At 41.8% G+C, this 21,759-nt stretch overlaps 1 long non-coding RNA gene across 4 annotated transcripts; it reads right to left on the bottom strand.

Annotated features, from left to right (window-relative positions):
• Positions 1-3,576: 3,576 nt before the first annotated feature.
• Positions 3,577-17,225, bottom strand: LOC106587082 (uncharacterized). Of its 4 annotated transcripts, XR_014382809.1 has the most exons (5): positions 11,380-17,225; positions 11,210-11,271; positions 7,832-8,004; positions 7,592-7,723; positions 3,577-5,882 (listed from the first exon to the last, which is right to left on the bottom strand). It is a non-coding gene; the product is annotated as an uncharacterized LOC106587082 (long non-coding RNA). The 4 variants fall into 4 exon arrangements; XR_014382807.1 differs by having other exon boundaries at positions 7,592-8,004; XR_014382808.1 differs by lacking the exon at positions 3,577-5,882 and having other exon boundaries at positions 7,517-7,723.
• Between the last annotated feature and the right edge of the window lie 4,534 nt (positions 17,226-21,759).

The raw sequence follows: 21,759 nt of genomic DNA, 5'->3' as shown, positions 1-21,759 counted from the left end.
AGTGGGAACCACACATGCAGAGATAATCCGTTCACCTACTCTGCATCTCACAAAGACATGGCAGTTGGAACCAAAAATCTCTAATTTGAACTCATCAGACCAAGGACAGATTTACACCGGTCTAATGTTCATTGCTCGTGTTTCTTGGCCCAAGCAAGTCTTCTTCTTGTTGTGATGTGACTATCATTAATGTGATGACTGCTATTCATTGAATAATTACCTCCTATGTTTATTTATTACTCAATTAAATGAATCGTGTAACAATTCATTCATTAATAATTATGTTTCCTGAATTAACTCAAGAATATATTGATATACCAGTCATCAATCAATAATTTCCTCATATCAGTCTCATTCTGAGTGTTGCATAATCCTTGGATATCTGCACAAACCCTAGCCTAAGTGATGAATCAGCGATACACAAATTGGCTTCATTATTTATTTACTAACTAAACAATCACACATAATTACATAAATACACACACACATGGTATAGGTTATATTGATTGCTAACATAATGCAATGAAAAGTCCCTGGTGGACTAACCCGATATGACGGCTTGTTACACAATGGAAAGAGGTGAGGAAAGACAAAGAGCGGGAGAGACAAAGACTACAAGACCAGAAACGCGTAGTCCTTTCTCTGTTGAAACCACTCTATCTGTCTATGACGAGTAGCTCGATGTAAGTCTCTGGTTGTCCACCAGAAGACAATGTCCTTAGTTGTAGGCTTCTTTGTCGTGGAGTGTTCATTAGAATGGATACATCAGAGGTGCACTGCGCGTTTTTCAGAGGGATCTGTACTTCTCTGTTCGTTAGACTAGATACCTCAGAGGTACCTATGATGGTGAGAGATTTGTCCTTCCCTCTCGTCAAGGTCAATTGTCCTAGACTACTTTACATACTAACTGCTGACTGGGAATGTTTTGGTCGAGTCTTCAACTTCTTCACTCGTCGAGAGTTTCAGAGGGTCTTACCATTTTCTGGTCTTGTAGTTTTAACCATTTTGTGACATACACCGTCCGCCTGCTTGGTCTAATGTACATTTCGTTACGAGTCCTTGAAAGCACTCCAGCCTGAAAGGCGGTTCCATCATGTTGACACAAACTCTGAGCTCACTTGGGCATAGCTACTGACTGGCACAAGTTTTGCAAGAAAAACTATTCTCATTTAGAAGGCTAAAATCACATTTCTATCTTTTCACAAATAATTTCATATTTAATCATAAGTTTTACAACATTTAGATGTAAATCTGATATATACATTGTGAAAGCTTTTAAAGTTACAATGTTTCCGTCATAACATCTTTCTGATCATTTTAATGACATCACAAAATAGACATTAATTTTCTATATTCCATCTGTCATAATTCCCAACATTTGGATATTGAAATATATTGTCCCAATGTTCATTGTTTGATGTTTGAAGTTTTGGCAGTCTCTCTCTGTTGTAACAAAGGGATTTTTAACTTCTCCATACTGCAGGGGCAAGAGAGAGAAAGTTTACGACTGGTCGTTAAGTCATAAAACCGCCCCAACTCCCCCAGGAGAGGGGGTTCTGGCTATCTTCAAACATTTGCCTAGCCGATGGGTCCTTTTGATCCTCACCAAGGAGAGAGTCATGACATTCTTATTGGTGTCCTTTAGTAGTGGTTTCTTTGCAGCAATTCGACCATGAAAGCCTGATTCACGCAGTCTCCTCTGAACAGTTGATCTTGAAATGTGTGTTACTTGAACCCAGTGAAGCATTTATTTGGGCTGCAATTTCTGAGGCTGGTAACTCTAATGAACTTATCCTCTGCAACAGAAGTCACTCTGGGTCTTCTTTTCCTGTGGCGGTCCTCATGAGAGCCAGTTTCATCATGGCGCTTCATGGTTTTTGCGACTGCACTTGAAGAAACTTTCAAAGTTCTTGAAACTTTCAAAGTTCTTGAAACTTTCCGGATTGACTGACCTTCATGTCTTAAAGTAATGATGGACTATCGTTTCTCTTTGCTTATTTGAACTGTTCTTGCCATAATATAGACTTGGTCTTTTACCAAACAGTCTATTTTCTGTATACCAACCCTACCTTGTCACAACACAACTGATTGCCTCAAACGCATTAAGGAAAGAAATTCCACAAATTAACTTTTAACAAGGCACACCTGTTAATTGAAATGCATTCCAGGGGTTCTACCTCATGAAGCTGGTAGAGAGAATGACAAGTGTGCAAAGCGGTCATCAAGGCAAAGGTTGGCTACTGAAGAATCTCAAATATAAAATATATTTTGATTTGTTTTACACTTTTTTGGTGAAAACATGATTTCATAGTTTTGATGTCTTCACTATTATTCTACAATGTAGAAAATAGTAAAAATAAAGAAAAACCATTGAATGAGTATGTGTCCAAACTTTTGACTAGTACTGTATATAAAAAATATGAACTAGCTAGTGTCAGCCAAGTTATTTTGTTAACTACCTTGATGTTGCAAGTCCCCTCAGCCTCCAACAGTTTCAAATTTGAAATTAGAAAATTCAGACTGCGACAAGATTCATCTGATGCCTTCTAAACGTAAAATATTATACTGCTTCCTCGGTCTCGAGACACTTGAGAATGCTTACATGCTGACCACACCGCTCACATTACGTGCGTGAGCGTTGCAAAATAAATGTACACATACATGTTATTCATTTCATCCAAACTGTTTGCGCGCTTCAACGAGCGTCTGGTCTAAAATAGAACTTGGTTCTATTTTTTGACGCATGAGTCGCTGCAAGTCCCGCTTCTCCCATCTCCTCATTGGTTTTTAGGAGCATATACCCCATGTGGGTGATTGAAAGATGAACTGAGGTTCACACTCCAGTCCAGTTGGTGGTGGTAATGCACCATAAAGTTGGTTGCCAACCGCTATATAAAGTCCAAAGAAGACTGAAGGGAGAGATTACTAGAAACCAACTAGGTTCACCCTTTTATCTGTGGATTAATTGTCGGAGTAGAGGGCCTTGTGCATTTCAGATAAAATAACAACCCAAAGTTTATATCCCAGGACAAATTATCTAGCTAGCTAAATGGCCATGAATGTTTCATGCATTTTGACCTGTCCCCAGATTAATACAGTTGGTTCAGAGTTCGTTTTGATATTTCAACCTGCGTGTCCTGATCGCGTCAGGACAAAATCAACATGCGCACGATGGCACGCGCATGCCCGGTCTAGTCAGCATGTTAGCCAACAGAAGAAAACAAAAAACAAGTGGGAAGTTGAGTAGTCTCAACGAGTATCTATTATGTTGTGACATGACTATCATTAATGTGATGACTGTTTTTAATCAAATCAATGAATCAATGAATGAATCAATGAATCATGTAACAATTAACAATTAACTCATTAGTAACTTGGGGCACCACGGGAAAACTTATTTAACAATTTATTATCTCCTGAATTAATCTCAATCTATAGATATGAATATATCCTATAACAGTCACTTATTCATGTATTATTACTTCAGTCTCATTCTGAATGTCGTTGACCTCGTAAATCTGCACGAACCCTAGCCTAAGTGATGATTCAGCGATACACAAATTGGCTTATTTATTTACTAACTCACTAAATAATCACACAGAAATACACACACACAGTGTAGATTATTTATTACTAACATAATGCAATGAAACAGTCCCTAGTGGACTAACCCGATATGACAGCTTGTTACACAATGGAAAGGGGGTGGGGAAAGATAAGGAGCGGGAGAGACAAAGAGAGTGGACTTATCGTACATACAGTTGAAAAATACACTCACTGTAAATATGGATATTAGGAACCCTAACACCCGCTCATTCAGAAAAGGAATGCAATACATATTTACGCGTAGATGTCTTTCTCTGTCGTCTCTCTGTTGAACTCGATAGTTCAATGTGGTGGTTCGATGTAAGTCTCTGGTGGTCCACCAGAGGTCACAATTTCCTTAGTAGTTGTAGGCTTCTTTTGTTCTGGAGTGTTTGTTAGAATGGATCCATCAGAGGTGTATCACACAGTGGTGATAGGGAATTGTTCTTCTTTCCCGTCTGGGTCAATTGTTCTACATAGACTACTTTAAATTACCCAACTGTAGAGATTTAACCATTGGTAACGTATTCAGCTCACGCTGCACGTAGACTGGTCTCAACGGTTGATTATTCAGGGTACAGCTAGGACCACTTTACACACCGGCAGCAACCCGGCCTGTTTTGGTCTAATGTAAATTTCGTTACGAGTCCTTTTATGCTTAGGTAAAAAGGGGTGTTCCATCATGCTGACACGAAGTCTGTGCTCACGTGGGCGTGGTTACTGACTTAGCAAAAGTTTATATGAAAAACAATTCTCATTTAGAAGGCTAAAATCACATTTTATCTTCACAACAGTACACATCGCAACATAGTGCAAATCTGATCTATACATTGTGAAAGCTCTTAAAGTTACAATGTTACTTAGTTATACCATCCTTAATGATATCACAAAATAATAAACCCACCAACCATTCCAAGCGTTTGGATTTCAAAACTAATGTTCCAATGTCCAATCTTTTGATGTTAAAGTTTTTAGCAAGAGTCTCTCTGTAACACTCAGTCTTTCAATACTGCAGAGCCAAAGGGAGAGTTTCTGCCAGGTATTTACAATCCGGTCGTTAAATCATAAAACCGGGCCAACTCCCCCAGGAGAGAGAGAGAGTTTGGCTATCTGTCAGCCATTGGCCTAGCTGATCCGGCACCTTTGATCCTCACCAAGGAGTGGCAGTCATGACAATTATATAGATAAGATACTCAAGTGGCCACTCTAACAATGAAAATACATGTATTCAAAGATGGAAGGAAGTCGGGAGGAGGTGAGATCAGGTGGGACCATTCTAGCGAATGAGAGGGCAGTTACACGCTTGAACAACAGGCATAACACCGATATAAAGTGATTTTTCTACCTTAATTAAATTATTTGATACGGTAATACAAAGTTGGGAAAAACAAAAATTGCCCTGCCAACTATTAGCCCTTTTACTTGTCTTCTCAGCCAGCCAGAGCTGACGCCATAACATCAAAATGCCATAGTGGTAGCTAGTCCACTTAACCATTGAACACCCCAACCAAAGAGAAATAAGCCTAATATGAGTGTATGAATAATCACATTCATATTCTAAGTATGCAATATATAAGATTGTGGTAGGAAGTAGAGAGCAATTTTCTGTTGTGTTTTCATTTTTACTTCATGTCAGACATAGGCACCACAAAGAGCTGTTTTCCAGTCAAGTGAGCTACAATGTTTTGTGAGTCTGTGGTCCCTCAGATCAGTCTTTTCCCTGTGACCTCACAACCATTCTGAGTTTTACAGTGAGGAGAGTCTGATGAACATAGTATTTATTTTCTGGTAAAAAGTTCAGGTCAGTCGTGACGGAGTCTAGTGTAGTGGTCTAAGCTCCCCGACTCTGTACCAGATATGCCCCCTGGCAACAGGGATTGGGCCCCCTGGCAACAGGGATTGGGCTCCACCTCGGCCACCCTCTGTCTATGCCCCTACTATGTTTCAATCTTTACATTTCCAGCTGTACTGTCAAAAACAAAACATTTAAGGAAAAAAAAGTTCAGGACGGTCAACCCATGGACAGTGCTGAATTCCAAATCGACCCCTTCTCGTAGCCCCTTCCACACGAAACAGTGACACTGCATGTGTCATGTTTAACTCCACTGAAATCCATTGCAAGCTTAAGTGGGCAATCAGAGTACATTTTTAGTACGAAGTGTTGAAAGTAGGACTGATCAAAGTAATGAATCAGTTTAATCTATTGGCAGTCCTCTCATCCCTCTTTACAAGACCTCAGAACTCTTGTCTTGTGTGTCAGGAAGGATGTTCTGTTCACAAGTCTGTTGTTGAAGAGGCTGTAGAGGAAGTATATTATTCATCATTACCGAACAGATCACCCTCCTCCAACAGTTACATGAAATAAAAGAAACCGCCCCTCTCCCTGTCTTCACTCACTACCTACAATGAGGGAAAAAAGTATTTGATCCCCTGCTGATTTTGTACGTTTGCCCACTGACAAAGAAATGATCAGTCTATAATTTTAATGGTAGGTTTATTTGAACAGTGAGAGACAGAATAACAACAAAACAATCCAGAAAAACGCATGTCAAAAATTTTACAAATTGATTTGCATTTTAATGAGGGAAATAAGTATTTGACCCCTCTGCAAAACATGACACTTAGTACTTGGTGGCAAAACCCTTGTTGGCAACCACAGAGGTCAGACGTTTCTTGTAGTTGGCCACCAGGTTTGCACACATCTCAGGAGGGATTTTGTCCCACTTCTCTTTGCAGATCTTCTCCAAGTCATTAAGGTTTCGAGGCTGACGTTTGGCAACTCGAACCTTCAGCTCCCTCCACAGATTTTCTATGGGATTAAGGTCTGGAGACTGGCTAGGCCACTCCAGGACCTTAATGTGCTTCTTCTTTAGCCACTCCTTTGTTGCCTTGGCCGTGTGTTTTGGGTCATTTTCATGCTGGAATACCCATCCACGACCCATTTTCAATGCCCTGGCTGAGGGAAGGAGGTTCTCACCCAAGATTTGACGGTACATGGCCTCGTCCATCGTCCCTTTGATGCGGTGAAGTTGTCCTGTCCCCTTAGCAGAAAAACACCCCCAAAGCATAATGTTTCCACCTCCATGTTTGACGGTGGGGATGGTTTTCTTGGGGTCATAGGCAGCATTCCTCCTCCTCCAAACACGGCGAGTTGAGTTGATGCCAAAGAGCTCCATTTTGGTCTCATCTGACCACAACACTTTCACCCAGTTGTCCTCTGAATCATTCAGATGTTCACTGGCAAACTTCGGACGGGCATGTATATGTGCTTTCTTGAGCAGGGGGACCTTGCGGGCGCTGCAGGATTTCAGTCCTTCACGGCGTAGTGTGTTACCAATTGTTTTCTTGGTGACTATGGTCCCAACTGCCTTGAGATCATTGACAAGATCCTCCCGTGTAGTTCTGGGCTGATTCCTCACCGTTCTCATGATCATTGCAACTCCACGAGGTGAGATCTTGCATGGAGCCCCAGGCCGAGGGAGACTGACAGTTCTTTTGTGTTTCTTCCATTTGCGAATAATCGCACCAACTGTTGTCACCTTCTCACCAAGCTGCTTGGCGATGGTCTTGTAGCCCATTCCAGCCTTGTGTAGGTCTACAATCTTGTCCCTGACATCCTTGGAGAGGTCTTTGGTCTTGGCCATGGTGGAGAGTTTGGAATCTGATTGATTGCTTCTGTGGACAGGTGTCTTTTATACAGGTAACAGGCTGAGATTAGGAGCACTCCCTTTAAGAGTGTGCTCCTAATCACAGCTTGTTACCTGTATAAAATACACCTGGGAGCCAGAAATCTTTCTGATTGAGAGGGGGTCAAATACTTATTTCTCTCATTAAAATGCAAATCAATTTATAACATTTTTGACATGCGTTTTTCTGGATTTTTTTGTTGTTATTCTGTCTCTCACTAAACCTACCATAAAAATTATAGACTGATAATTTCTTTGTCAGTGGGCAAACGTACAAAATCAGCAGGGGATCAAATATTTTTTTCCCTCACTGTACCTACATCACACGCTTTCTCAATCACAGGCAAGCACTCCAATGCACATCATACGGTAGGTTAGTGGAACAGTTGGCAAAGACCAGTTGGTGTAGGCTAGTTTCAGTCAGAGCATCAGTGATGACTTTGTGACTGAGGCTACAGAGAGGAAGAGAATGAGTGGTCAATAACTGATCAGACAATACTTACATGCACAAAATGAATCGAAGGACACACACACACACACACAAACTAAAACATACTCACCCCAGCACTTGTCCTATGTGCAGGTTTGTATGGACGGGCTGTAGGTGGTAGTCTGTGAATTGATAGTGCCAAGGTCCAGTTCTGGCAGCACCTCTGAGTAGCCCAGAACAAGAGATCCACAGGCCTGCCAGTCTAGCTTGGTCTTCAAGAGGTCCAGCTCCCCATCTGAGACTCTGCACAGGGACACATCACACATCAAAGTTTTGCTGAAACTGGGAAGATAAAACCAAGAGATAACATCACAGTATATGTATATATATGTATGTATATACAGTGGGGCAAAAAAGTATTTAGTCAGCCACCAATTGTGCAAGTTCTCCCACTTACAAAGATGAGAGAGGCCTGTAATTTTCATCATAGGTACACTTCAACTATGACAGACAAAATGAGAAGAACATTTTTTTTTAATGAATTTATTTGCAAATTATGGTGGAAAATAAGTATTTGGTCAATAACAAAAGTTTATCTCAATACTTTGTTATATACCCTTTGTTGGCAATGACACAGGTCAAACGTTTTCTGTATGTCTTCACAAGGTTTTCACACACTGTTGCTGGTATTTCGGCCCATTCCTCCATGCAGATCTCCTCTAGAGCAGTGATGTTTTGGGGCTGTCGCTGGGCAACACGGACTTTCAACTCCCTCCAAAGATTCTCTATGGGGTTGAGATCTGGAGACTGGCTAGGCCACTCCAGGACCTTGAAATGCTTCTTATGAAGCCACTCCTTCGTTGCCCGGGCGGTGTGTTTGGGATCATTGTCATGCTGAAAGACCCAGCCACGTTTCATCTTCAATGCCCTTGCTGATGGAAGGAGGTTTTCACTCAAAATCTCACGATACATGGCCCCATTCATTCTTTCCTTTACACGGATCAGTCGTCCTGGCCCCTTTGCAGAAAAACAGCCCCAAAGCATGATGTTTCCACCCCCATGCTTCACAGTAGGTATGGTGTTCTTTGGATGCAACTCAGCATTCTTTGTCCTCCAAACACGACGAGTTGAGTTTTTACCAAAAAGTTATATTTTGGTTTCATCTGACCATATGACATTCTCCCAATCCTCTTCTGGATCATCCAAATGCTCTCTAGCAAACTTCAGACGGGCCTGGACATGTACTGGCTTAAGCAGGGGGACATGTCTGGCACTGCAGGATTTGAGTCCAATGCCTTCCTCTTGCAGGAACTGCTGACACACTCCAGCCACATGAGGTCTAGCTGTGCCAGCAAAACAGTCCTGTAGCTTAGCATCCGTTCATCTGACCACTGTTTTATTGACCGAGTCACTGGTGCTTCCTACTTTAGTTTTCGCTTGTAAGCAGGAATCAGGAGGATAGAATTATGGCTAGTTGTCAAATCATTGTCTGTGTCTACATAACATAACCTTAGATTGACAATATGCGGGATGGGAGGCCACTCCCTCAATGGTCTGTCTCCTACCTCAGTCTCTTAGTGGTGAGAAAAGGCAACAACACATCTACCACGCTGACCATCAACATAGGGGCCCCGCAGGGGCGCATGCTTAGTCCCTTCTGTACGCCCTGTTCACCCACTACTGCATGGCCGCGCACGTCTCCAACACCATCATTAAGTTTGCCGACGACACAGAGGTGGTAAGCCTCACCGGCGACGATGAGACAGCCTATAGGGAGGAGACCTGGCAGTGTGGTGCCAGGACAACAACCTCTACCTCAACATCAGCAAGACAAAGTAGATGATCATGGCCTCCAGGAAATGGAGGGCCGAGCACACCCCCATTCACATCGACAGGGCTGTAGTTGAGCAGGTCGAGAGCTTCAAGTTCCTCGGCGTCCACATCACTAAGGATGTATCATGGTTCAAACACACCAACACAGTCGTGAAGAGGGTACTACAACACTTCTTCCCACTCAGGAGGCTGAAAAGATTTGGCATGGGACCTCAGATCCTAAAAAAGTTATACATCTGCACCATTGAGAACATCTTGACTGGCTGCATCACCGCTTGGTATGGTACTGCTTGGCATCCGACCGCAAAACGCTAGGGTAGTGCAGGTGGCCCAGTTCATCACTGGGGCCAAGCTCCCTACCAGGACCTCTGTACCAGGCTGTGTAAAAGAAAGGCCCTAAAAATGGTCAAAGACTCTCGCCACCCAAGTCATACACTGTTCTCTCCGCTACCGCGCAGCAAGCGGTACTGATGCACTAATTCTGGAACCAACAGGACCCATTACGTCATTACAGACCCTGGTTCGATTCCAGGCTGTCCCATAGGGCGGCGCACAATTGGCCCAGTGTCGTCATTGTAAATAAGAATTTGTTCTTGACTGACTTGCCAAGTTAAATAAAGGTTAAATAAATAAATAAAAATTACATACAGTATATACCTCATTACCTCATACTCCTGCACATCTACTCAATACTGGTACCCCTTGTATATAGCAAACAGCAAACTTATTAAAACGCCATCAAAATGTTACTTGTATTAACTGTAAGAGAACAACTAAGAAAGCCTACAATCGAACACAGGAGCCATCTCAGCACACTATGTTAGAGGACAAAAGGACAAAATGAGTTTCATAAGATTTTATCTTACTATAGGGTTAAAGCTAAAGCCACAGTCTAAGATATTCCAGTATTTTTGAAACAAAGCCTATTAATGAAACAAAGCCTACCCTTTTATTTTCAAAGAAGCAATGTAATATTAATAAAAACTTTCTTAACCAAAAAGCTAGGGACATAATGCCCTAAGCTATGGACATTACTCCATTGCTTATGTTGCCATAGGAGACTTGTAAGGGCCATCACCTTCAGACAGATCTGAAAAGGGGTGCTTTGTCCAAAAGAGGCAGGATGCACAGCAGAGGTCTTCACGGATATACCCTAACCAATTACCTGGGATCCGACCCGTTATTGTGTAGTTGACCCTCGGATCCCGGGTCAGATCACACTCATTGGCTACAGACCTCTGATCTGTCTGAAAATATATTAAATACTGAAAAGATCCTAAATTATATTTGAGGATGAATGCATGGCATTTGGTTCAGTCAATAGCATTAATCTATCTCCTCCGCTTGTCTGCCTCTCGCTCTGTCTGGCTTAAGTACTCGCTATAGGGAACATGCAACATTGTTTCAGCTCACTGTTTGCCACGCTAATGAGCTCCGAACAGACACAGCTGTATTTGCGCAAGAGAGAAGTGTTCAGGTAGACTAATGTATGACATTTCTACTGGAGATTTGGGATGAGCAATATGTTGCTATTGGACCTGAATCGGATCGGGTTTTGATTTTCACACAAACAAATTGCGGGTCCTGTCCGGTGTCGGATGGGAATTTCACAGATTCAATTCGGTTTGGATCAAAATTTCAGGATTCGAGAAGACCTCTAATATACAGTACTCACAGTCACTGGTTCAACTTTAATGAGAATCTCTCATGGTGGACATCACAAACCTGGAACTCAGCCTGCAGAAAGACAGAATGCATTGTCATGGTAAAAAACAACAATTGAATAAACTAAATAGCTACTTAAATGTAATAGTGAATAGTTTTCAAAGTGAATGAAGCTCTCACCTTTTGCTAATTATTTGATGTTTATATCTAAAAGCATGTTCTTCCTGAAGTCTACAGTAATGTGGAAGGTTGAATGCTGCAGCAGATAGAAAAGCACTGCAGTCCAGTGTGCATTTGTCCTAATGAAAACATCTTGATCTCCAACAAAAATATAGAGATAAAACAGGCTCTCAAAAATGGATTACCAAAATATGATTTAAAAAAAGGTATTTAAAAAAATAAAGCATGATTCATTTTGACAGTGGAAAAGTTGACAACTTTCAGAGCCTTGCTCTCCATCTCGTTTCTATTTAAGTTGACCATTCAAGTAGGCAATTCAATGGTCATACAAAAAGTGAGGGGAAAATGGTCCAGAAATAAGCTAATAACACTAAAATAACGACTGGTCTCCTTTCAAAATTATAATTTTTTTCATTCAATTAGTCTTTTCAAAGACAAGACCAGGTATCAAAAGAAGGCCAAGGAAATATGCAAATTCAACTATTGAGCCTAAGCCTCTACACTTTTCCTGACAGCACACTTCGGAAAAAAACTCTGAATTGGATTTTAAACAATATAAAAACAGGTAAGCTCGTGAAACCATTCACATTCCCAACTACAGGTGGTGCCAAATGGAGAAGCGTTATTCAACATTTACTGACACCGCGTTTGAACATCATTAGGCTATACAATATATCACAAAATAGGTATATAGTGTAACTATATTATACTTGCATCTACTTATTGTCTGAGGTTGCATTGCTGTTTATCTTTCACCAGTCTGAACACAAAAGCTAAGGCGCTAGAAAGAAAAGCACGTTCATGGATTTTTTTTGAAAGAGCTGTATAGGCAATGTCATCACCAGGATACAGGGGCAAAGTTAAACCTGTTATAAAAAGGTTCTGTCCTCTATAGTCCTACTGTGGTTCATTTCTAAATAAATAAACAAATAAAAGACTCATTCACTCTGTCTTTCATGTCTATTCCTTTACCATTTCCATTCTTCTGCAGGTGTGGCAGAGAGCTTTTCTTCTTCCTTTGCCTACACTGTCTGGAATGTTTTCCTCATTGACACCATTTTTGGTTCATCCAAAAAGGACAGCCATTCCCAAGTGTGATTCTTCTTGCACATGTCCATGCCTTCAATGGCAATACTGACTGCATTTGACTTAGCTTTTTGCAATTGATCTAATATTGCCAAATCCTTCCTGAATCGATCATTTTTCTTTGACAGGAGCTCTGGTTCGACTGGAAGCATCATAGAACATACCTTCAGAAAACTGGCTAGGATCAACTCAACAATCTGAACAGTCAACTCAAAAAAGTCTGTGTCGGTCCACATGGTAAGCCTGTCAAACACAAGGTTCTTGGGTACCTCAATGTCATCAAACAAGCATGCATTTCCTTTAACAAGGTCTCTCCCATCTTCCTGCCATTCCTTGAGTTTGGTAACAAGGGTTTGGTATCTTTCTTCCATCTCCAACACGTTTCCCTTCAAAGTTAAGGCTCTCCAGAGAGGATCAATGATAAGCTTGGAAACCAGACCCAGAGCTCTGCATCCGGCCTTGAACTGTTGAACCTCCAAATCAGCAACAACTGCAGCAAGCAAACTACTCTCAGCTCCGTACGTACTGGTAAACTCAACCAAATCATCATGGATGCTACACACTCCAGCAGAATTATGAAACAGACCATCAATTCTGTGTCCAATGGATAGAGACAAAGGAACTTCATCAAATTCTTTTTTGCTGGTCAAAAAGCTTTCGAACGGAACAAGCTGACCGTCCTCTGCCCATCCAAGCTCTTGCACAGCATCACTCACAGAACTCACCAAACGCACTGTTCCAGACTCCAACTCTGTTGTCCCAATGTTAGGGGAGCTATGGACTCCTACTTCTTTATCTCCTAAAATCATATTTTCCCAAAGTAGAAGAGTTGTTTTTGCCTGGTGAGCTAAGCCATCAATCAAATGTAAGCCACAGAAGAGCTGACTTACAAGGCACATCATTGTCTTTTCAGTGGAACTAAAGCCACAATGTTTCTCAACTATCAGTGGTAGGATGTCTGATCTGTATTCAGCAAGGATTTGTTGAAATTTCTTTTCCGAACCAGTCCCAACACCAAAACAGTTTGAAAAGGATACAAAAATCCATCTCATCTGTTGCATTTCACTACTCGTAACAATTTCATTGATCATTTTCCAGCAAATGTCAACTTGGTAGTTCTCTGGGCATGGGGTTTGCTCTGTGACCCCAGAGTGAACATCAGACTCCTTTAAGCAGAAGTCAGTGGGTCCATTATCTTGGCCAAGCTTGACAGTTTCATCTGTTTCGATAGAGATGATCTCTTCATCATGCAGAGACCCTATAGTCCTTGCATCAGCGACCAGATTTTTCAAACCGGTCTTGCTAACCATCTCCTGACAGTTCTTCTCCTCTGTATGATTTGCGTCTTGTATCCCTTTCAAATCCAATTGTCTTTTTGACAATCTTGCAGGTGGAGTAGCTTCTTTTTTCTTGTATTGTCTAGTCACAAGAGGTATTATAAACACTTCTTTTGAAAAGTCTTCATTTGTGACATATTTCCGTTTAGCCATTCGTTTCAGTTTAGATGAAATATGTACGGCAAATTGACAGCATTTCTGATTTTGCAAATCTAGATCAAAATTATATTCCAGTATATCATAGACAGTATACATATAAGCCTTTTTTGTATTTTTTGCAAACTTATGAACCTCATACATTACGCCATTAGTCAGTAACTGTGAGTCAAGTTTTGTTTTGGATAGTGGTTTGGATTTCACATCAAGTTCCACACCTACTTCTTTGCACAAGGGGTAGCAGTTTTTCACCACTTTCTCTGCAAAGGGCATCACATTTGCCTTTTTAATTTTGCTGACCGGGACCTTCATTTTTCCGGCTGACAATGTGAGTTCAGTCTCGTTGGAAATGGTCTGTTTCTTCACAGACTGAGGAACTAGGCCTACTTGTCTACCTCTATGAAATTTCTCTGCCTTCATTTCTCTTACTTTGCAAGTGGCTCTTTCTCCCTTTTTCCTTCTCAAATCTAATCGTCTTCTTTCTGTAACTTTTTTCAGTCCTTGATATTTCCACACATTTGAGTCAATTGAGTTAATGACCTGCATTTTACTGGAAATCACTGCAGGTTTCTTTCTTGTGCCAACCCCCAGTGAGAATGTTTCCTTTAAATATGGAGGTTTCCTTCTATGTGCCATGCATGTCATTTTCTTAACAACTCGTCTCAACTTTGTAATAATATAGGTAGACAGCTTGGTTTTCTCAATAGGCAAATCAAGATCAAAATTGTGCTCTAGGACATCAATGACAATTTGCTTGTAAGTTCCACAAACATCTTTGGCAAAATTACCAAGTTCAATCATTATACCTTTGGTCAATAAATCCAAATTAAGTTTCTCTTTTGCCCCAAAATTGGATTTCACATCAAGTTCTAATCCTATTTTCTTACAGAGGGGATAAGGGTCCTTCATTGTTTTTGACGTTGTAGAAGCCATTAGATGCCAGTTTTGGTCCCTTGCAAGGCTGTACGCCGTTCCACCAGCACACTGCGTTACATCTTTCTCAGTTAACAGGTTGTCTGTCTTGACATGGTGAGTAAGTCTGGATACGATGTCCAGATGAGATTTGTCCATTAAAAATGTGCCAGCAGTTTCAAGATTTTCTGACACACGGTCATAATTCTTTGCAGTTGAAAGGGCATATTTCGATCCTTTTATCGTGTTGGGATCAGGAAGGGTAAACACCTCCATTACCAATTCAGGTTTTCCTAGGACAGTTTTTCGTTTTCTCATCAATTCTCTTAATTTGTGCATAGTACGTGTCGCAAAATCATACCTTTGATGCTTTTGCAAACCAAGATCAAAGTTGTACTCTAGAATGTCACAGACAACATGCTGCTGAGCTCTATTAACTTCTTTAGCAAAATCAGAAACCTCAACCATCACACCTTTAGTCAGCAACTGCAAATCTAGTTTCTGATTGGATCCAGACCCAACATTGAAATCCAAGCCAATTTTCTTGCAGTTGGAGTATGGATCCTTCAACTTTTTCCCAACTGACGACCTTGGTGAAATATGTTTTGAGTAATTAACACGATGTCGCCACATATCTCCATCTTTTCTCCCTTTTTGTGCCTTGACCATTTTCTTCCCTCTTTTTTTTATTTTAACGTCGTAGTCTTCCTCTTGAGCAGAGGTAAAATTAAATGGTTTACAATAGGCTGGAAGAATAGGCCTGTGAGTCCTCATATGACATGATTGCAGCACTGGAGTTAAATTACTGTCACTTGCTATTGCAGGTGAAATTATCGGAAACGGTTTGGCAATACTTTGGCTTGGAAGATTAACATAATCAGTCAGCCCTTGATCATTGTTTAGGGGCTGTATTTGAAAGCTGCTAAATATCTGTGCAGTTGGGTTGATTTGTCCTCCCAAAGAAACACTTTCTGCAACTAGATGCTGCGACTGAGAAAAGGTACATACTTTTCCAATCTGAAAATCATTGGGAGATATGTAAAAACATGGCTCCTCTTTGATTAAATTCCCTACAGAGGTGCTTGGGCTATCCTGTTCTGTGTGAACATGAACAACACCTTTACCACCCACATTTACAGCTGGAACACCAACTGTTGTTGAATTAATTTTAATCTCCGTATCACTTGATTTTCTATCTTCTAACAGAGCACAAATAAGGCTTTGTTTTGTTGTGTCATACACATTTTCAGCATATGAATAACTTGCATCAAAAGAGTCAGACAAAATGACAGCTGGGGATATCTCCACCTCATCCTCCTCCGGCTTTATATCTACATCCATCTCACACCAACTAAACTAGCTATCTGGGTGACACCCAGGGTCAATTTAAATTAAGTTAGGCTAGACCTAGTCATTTCCAAGTAGCTGACCAGGCCTATCTCCTTAAGCATATCAATCCAATTGATTTTATAAAGTCCTTTTTATAACAGTGAAAATGGTGAGAGTCTGAGGTTCTGTAATATTAGATAGTGGTGTAACTACAGTTGATTCCAAGTGTAACGTTAGGCCTACACCAACTGACCAAGGGAGTCCACCCACTCTACTTCCCTATGTCTGCTTGTAAACACGACTGTTTATTACACCACAACACCTAATGGGTGCTTTGTGTCCTGAATTACCCCCATACAGCTTATCAAACTAGCCTCAGGCTAACTGAGAAGCCTAACTTGCATCTCACTGCAGTAACGTTAGATCCAATGAGACTTGGCACATAACATATGCGAATAGTGAGTACCACCAAGTAGCCAAATCATCTAACTAACCAGCTATGTACTGAGGTCTATATTGAAGGCAAATATGCCACTTGCAAGGGCACATTGATTGCAGAACATGAATTATCAGTACATGGAGTAGCCTATTGTTTGTCATAGACTAGTGGCTCACATCAAATAGCCTAGCTAAGCTTGCTAACGTTAGTTAGCTATTACTGTAGCTACCTTGATTTTGCAGGTCCCCCTTAGCCTTCCATAAGACAGTTTGGAACTTGAAAAAAAGTTGGTGCTACAGTAAAGTACTTCATCTTCCAGGTGGGTAACTGGTTAGCTTATTTCGGAAATGTAAACTGAATGCTCTGAGTCCGACGGTGCGAATCGAGACACTTAGCTAGTCTTAGTTACAGAAACGTAAACATGTTATGGTGCCGGGTGACCTAGCTTCCTTTTACGCTGAAAACCGGATGTGGCAACTCCGCTCAGGCGTTATGATTCCGGGTTCGTCTTTCTTGCTCCATATTCAAGTCACGGGTAAATGCATACTTGGAGCAAAGATGCAAAGATAACTAACTCAAGATAGAGCCAGTCGTTTCCAATGGGAGAAAATGAATCTTAGAAAAATCAAGGAGGTGGGCAGAGTCAAGCACGAGATAGTGAGATCCAATTGGACCGTTATAGTATTTATTAGCATTTTTCCGTTAGGGAACGCCTACCCTGACGTGCGCGTGTGCAATAACTAAATTCGCCCTAGCAGTCCTTCTAAACGCTTTTTTTACTTTGGCAAACGGTAAAGTCTACAAAACGCAGTCCACTCTGTTTGTTACAGATTATAATTTGGGAAACAGAAAACTGTATGTAGACCAACTATTCCATAAATGAGAAAATTTGCAGAATGTAGGCCAAAATCAATCTCTGTCCATATTCTCTCACTTGTCGGCTACTGGGCTTCCTCTCATCACTCTTTTTGGTAGTGAGTGGAAATGCCAACCGGGTGCTAAACAAGTATACATCTGGTGAAATATCTGGCTCATTGTTTTATCTGTGCTAGGAGTGTGTCTGAAAGTCGGTGTTGCAAAAGAAGGGGGGAATTAACAGCGATGGGTGTAACATCAGCACTCCATTATTGCTTAGATCGGCCATAGGGTGCATCGGGGGTCAGTTTAATATTTTCATAGCAGGTTAAGAGAACTAACATAGCAGCTGCCAAAGAAGAAGAGTTAGTTCAGTATGGGAAACTGCAGTCTAATGGTGGACAAGAAAAAAAGTTGAACATATTATGCATAAATATGGAGTGTGGGATTGCACAAGCCTTCTGGAAAATCTGGTGAAGGAAATGATGGTGGACAAGAAAAAAAGGAGAAAAAAGGAATATGTTTTGAGTGAATATAGAATGGAGGATCTCAGAACTTTTTGAAGAGCTTGATGAGGAAATTGAACATGACGAGAGTGAAGATGAATTAACTGTGGCAGGTGTAGTGATGACTGCTACAAATAAGTTGAGTATAGAGGGAAGCAGTATGGTGAGGAAGGTTGGCGTCGAGTACAAAAAGAGGGATACGTGCCCAAGAATTTCAGAGATGGAACCTGGCGAGGACTGCCGAGTTCGGGGCTCGTCCCAAGGATGATAAGGATGATTCTGGCCCAGTGGGAGTGAGATTTGTAGAGACAATGGATCATTGCATTTTGGCTGATCCATATGTGGTGTCAAGCTGTGGGGGGAGGATAGGTTGGGAACTGTGGAGTTGGTGAAGGTAACTAGGAGTGGACTCATGTAGATTTATTGTTTCCTCCAGCCAGAGCAAGCGGGTGCTCCGGATTACACAATTAGGGACAAGAATTGGGACTTGCTTTGCTCTCCGGAGCAGGGCGCCGATGAAAGGAGTGATAACGGGGTCGACAACGAGTGTTAAGGAGGAGCAGTTGAAACTTAAGATTCCCGGTGTCTGTGACACATACAGTTAGGTGAGATGTAGATCCGGTGGAGAGTGTGGGGAAACAGAAGACTTTGTTTGTCATGCTTTTTATGAGTCTTTGCCAGATAAGGTCAGGGTAGGAAGAGTCAGTTATCCCATGGAGAATAAGAACACCTCCTCCCAGCTGCCCACTGCACTGAGGATAGGGAACTCTGTCACCTCCGATAAATCCACTATAATTGAGAATTTCAATAAGCATTTTTCTACGGTTGGTCATGCTTTCCACCTGGCTACCCCTACCGCGGTCAATAGCACTGCACCCCCCACAGCTACCTGCCCAAGCCTTCCCCATTTCTCCTTCTCCCAAATCCAGTCAGCTGATGTTCTGAAAGAGCTGCAAAATCTGGACCCCTACAAATCAGTCGGGCTAGACAATCTGGACCCTTTCTTTTTAAAATTATCTGCCGAAATTGTTGCAACCCCTATTACTAGCCTGTTCAACCTCTTTCGTGTCGTCTGAGATTCCAAAAGATTGGAAAGCAGCTGCTGTCATCCCCCTCTTCAAAGGAGGGGACACTCTTGACCCAAACTGCTACAGACCTATATCTATCATACCCTGCCTTTCTAAGGTCTTCGAAAGCCAAGTCAACAAACAAATTACCGACCATTTCGAATCCCACCGCACCTTCTCCGATATGCAATCTGGTTTCAGAGCTGGTCATGGGTGCACCTCAGCTACGCTCAAGGTCCTAAACGATATCATAACCGCCATCGATAAGAAACAATACTGTGCTGCAATATTCATTGACCTGGCCAAGGCTTTCGACTCTGTCAATCACCACATCCTCATCGGCAGACTCAATAGCCTTGGTTTCTCAAACGAGTGCATCGCCTGTTTCACCAACTACTTCTCTGATAGAGTTCAGTGTGTCAAATCCGAGGGCCTGTTGTCCGGACCTCTGGCAGTGTCTATGGGGGTGCCACAGGGTTCAATTCTCGGGCCGACTCTTTTCACTGTATACATCAATGATGTTGCTCTCGCTGCTGGTAATTCCCTGATCCACCTCTACGCAGACGACACCATTCTGTATACTTCTGGCCCTTCTTTGGACACTGTGTTAACAACCCTCCAGACGAGCTTCAATGCCATACAAGTCTCCTTCCGTAGCCTCCAACTGGTCTTAAATACAAGTAAAACTAAATGCATGCTCTTCAACCGATCGCTGCCCGCACCTGCCCGCCCGTCCAGCATCACTACTCTGGATGGTTCTTACTTAGAATATGTGAACAACTACAAATACCTAGGTGTCTGGTTAGACTGTAAGCTCTCCTTCCAGACTCACATCAAACATCTCCAATCTAAAGTTAAATCTAGAATTGGCTTCCTATTTCACAGCAAAACATCCTTCACTCATGCTGCTTAACATACCCTCGAAAAACTGACCATCCTACCGATCCTCTACTTCGGCGATGTCATTTACCAAATAGCCTCCAATACCCTACTCAATAAACTGGATGCAGTCTATCACAGTGCCATCCGTTTTGTAACCAAAGCCCCATATACTACCCACCAATGCGACCTGTACGCTCTCGTTGGCTGGCCCTCGCTTCATACTCGTCGCCAAACACACTGGCTCCAGGTAATCTACAAGACCCTGGTAGGTAAAGTCCCCCCTTATCTCAGCTCTCTGGCCACCATAGCAGCACCCACCTGTAGCACGCGCTCAAGCAGATATATCTCTCTGGTCACCCCCAAAGCCAATTCCTCCTTTGGCTGTCTCTCCTTCCAGTTCTCCGCTGCCAATGACTGAAACGAACTACAAAAATCTCTGAAACTGGAAACACTTATCTCCCTCACTAGCTTTAAGCACCAGCTGTCAGAGCAGCTCACAGATCACTGCACCTGTACATAGCCCATCTATAAGTTAGCCCAAACAACTACCTCTTCCCCTACTGTATTTATTTATTTTGCTCCTTTGCACCCCATTATTTCTATTTCTACTTTGCACTTTCTTCCACTACAAATCTACCATTCCAGGGTTTTACTTGCTGTATTGTATTTACTTTTCCTCCCTTATCTCACCTCATTTGCTCACATTGTATATAGACTTATTTTTCTACTGTATTATTGACTGTATGTTTGTTTTACTCCATGTGTAACTCTGTGTTGTTGTATGTGTTGAACTGCTTTGCTTTATCTTGGCCAGGTCGCAATTGTAAATGAGAACTTGTTCTCAACTTGCCTACCTGGTTAAATAAAGGTGAAATAAATAAAAATCCCGTGAAAGTTTTTGTTTCCCAAAAATACTACAGTGTTTTAGGTGTCAAGTTTATGGGCATGTTGCAGCAGTGAGGGAGATGCCTAGATGTGAGAAGTGTGCAGGAGGGTATAAGACGATGGAATGTGTGGTATCGGTGGAAAAAGTTATGCATGTCAGTTGTGGGGGTGCCCATGGGGCTGGAGATCGGAGGTGTCTAGTGAGAGAAAGGCAGATTGAGGTTGCCAGGGTTATGTATTTAACCTTTAGTTAACTAGGCAAATCAGTTAAGAACCAATTCTTATTTACAATGATGGCCTAGAGTAGTACAGAAAGTGTTGTATGCCAAAGCAGTGAAGAAAGTGGTAGTGGAAGATGGGTACAGGGTGAGGGATCCTGAGAGGATTCCTGTGAGTAGGCAGAGACCGAGAAAGAGTGATGGGAAGAATATGTGCTTCAGTAAGGTGGTCTTTTAGCATTTATAGCCATGGTTGTCAATTGTACTGCAGAAATGGATCGAAAGTCACAGAAAATACTGGTTGTGCTGGCACAGAGGAGTACTTGGGATTGCGAGGATTTACTGCGAAGTTGGATGCGATCCGCCAACCAAATCCCAAAGAAGAAGGTAGCAGGTTAGGATAATTAACGTGGCATGTTAGTAGAATAAGGTTAAGGTTAGGAAAGGTGTTAGGCTTAGCTAAAATGCATAGAAGGTTTGGATAATTAACGTGGCAGGTTAGGAGAATGACGGTATTAAGGTTAGCTAAAATGCTACGGTTTTCAACAATCTACTTGTCGTGCAGCCCACACACAAAATGGTCAAGTGGCAACAAATCTGCCCAATTAGCTGATTCGCTTTCCATACACCCACTTCTGTTGACACGCCCACTTTCAGACACTCCACGTATGCAGTGCATGACCCATGATACTCCAGATTGGACATTTG

This window comes from Salmo salar, chromosome 26 (genome assembly GCF_965601325.2).
Source record: "Salmo salar chromosome 26, fSalSal1, whole genome shotgun sequence".
In the NCBI taxonomy this organism is placed as follows: Eukaryota; Metazoa; Chordata; class Actinopteri; order Salmoniformes; family Salmonidae; genus Salmo; species Salmo salar.
Note: the sequence above shows the minus strand (reverse complement) of the source record. Positions and strands in the feature narration are given on the sequence as shown.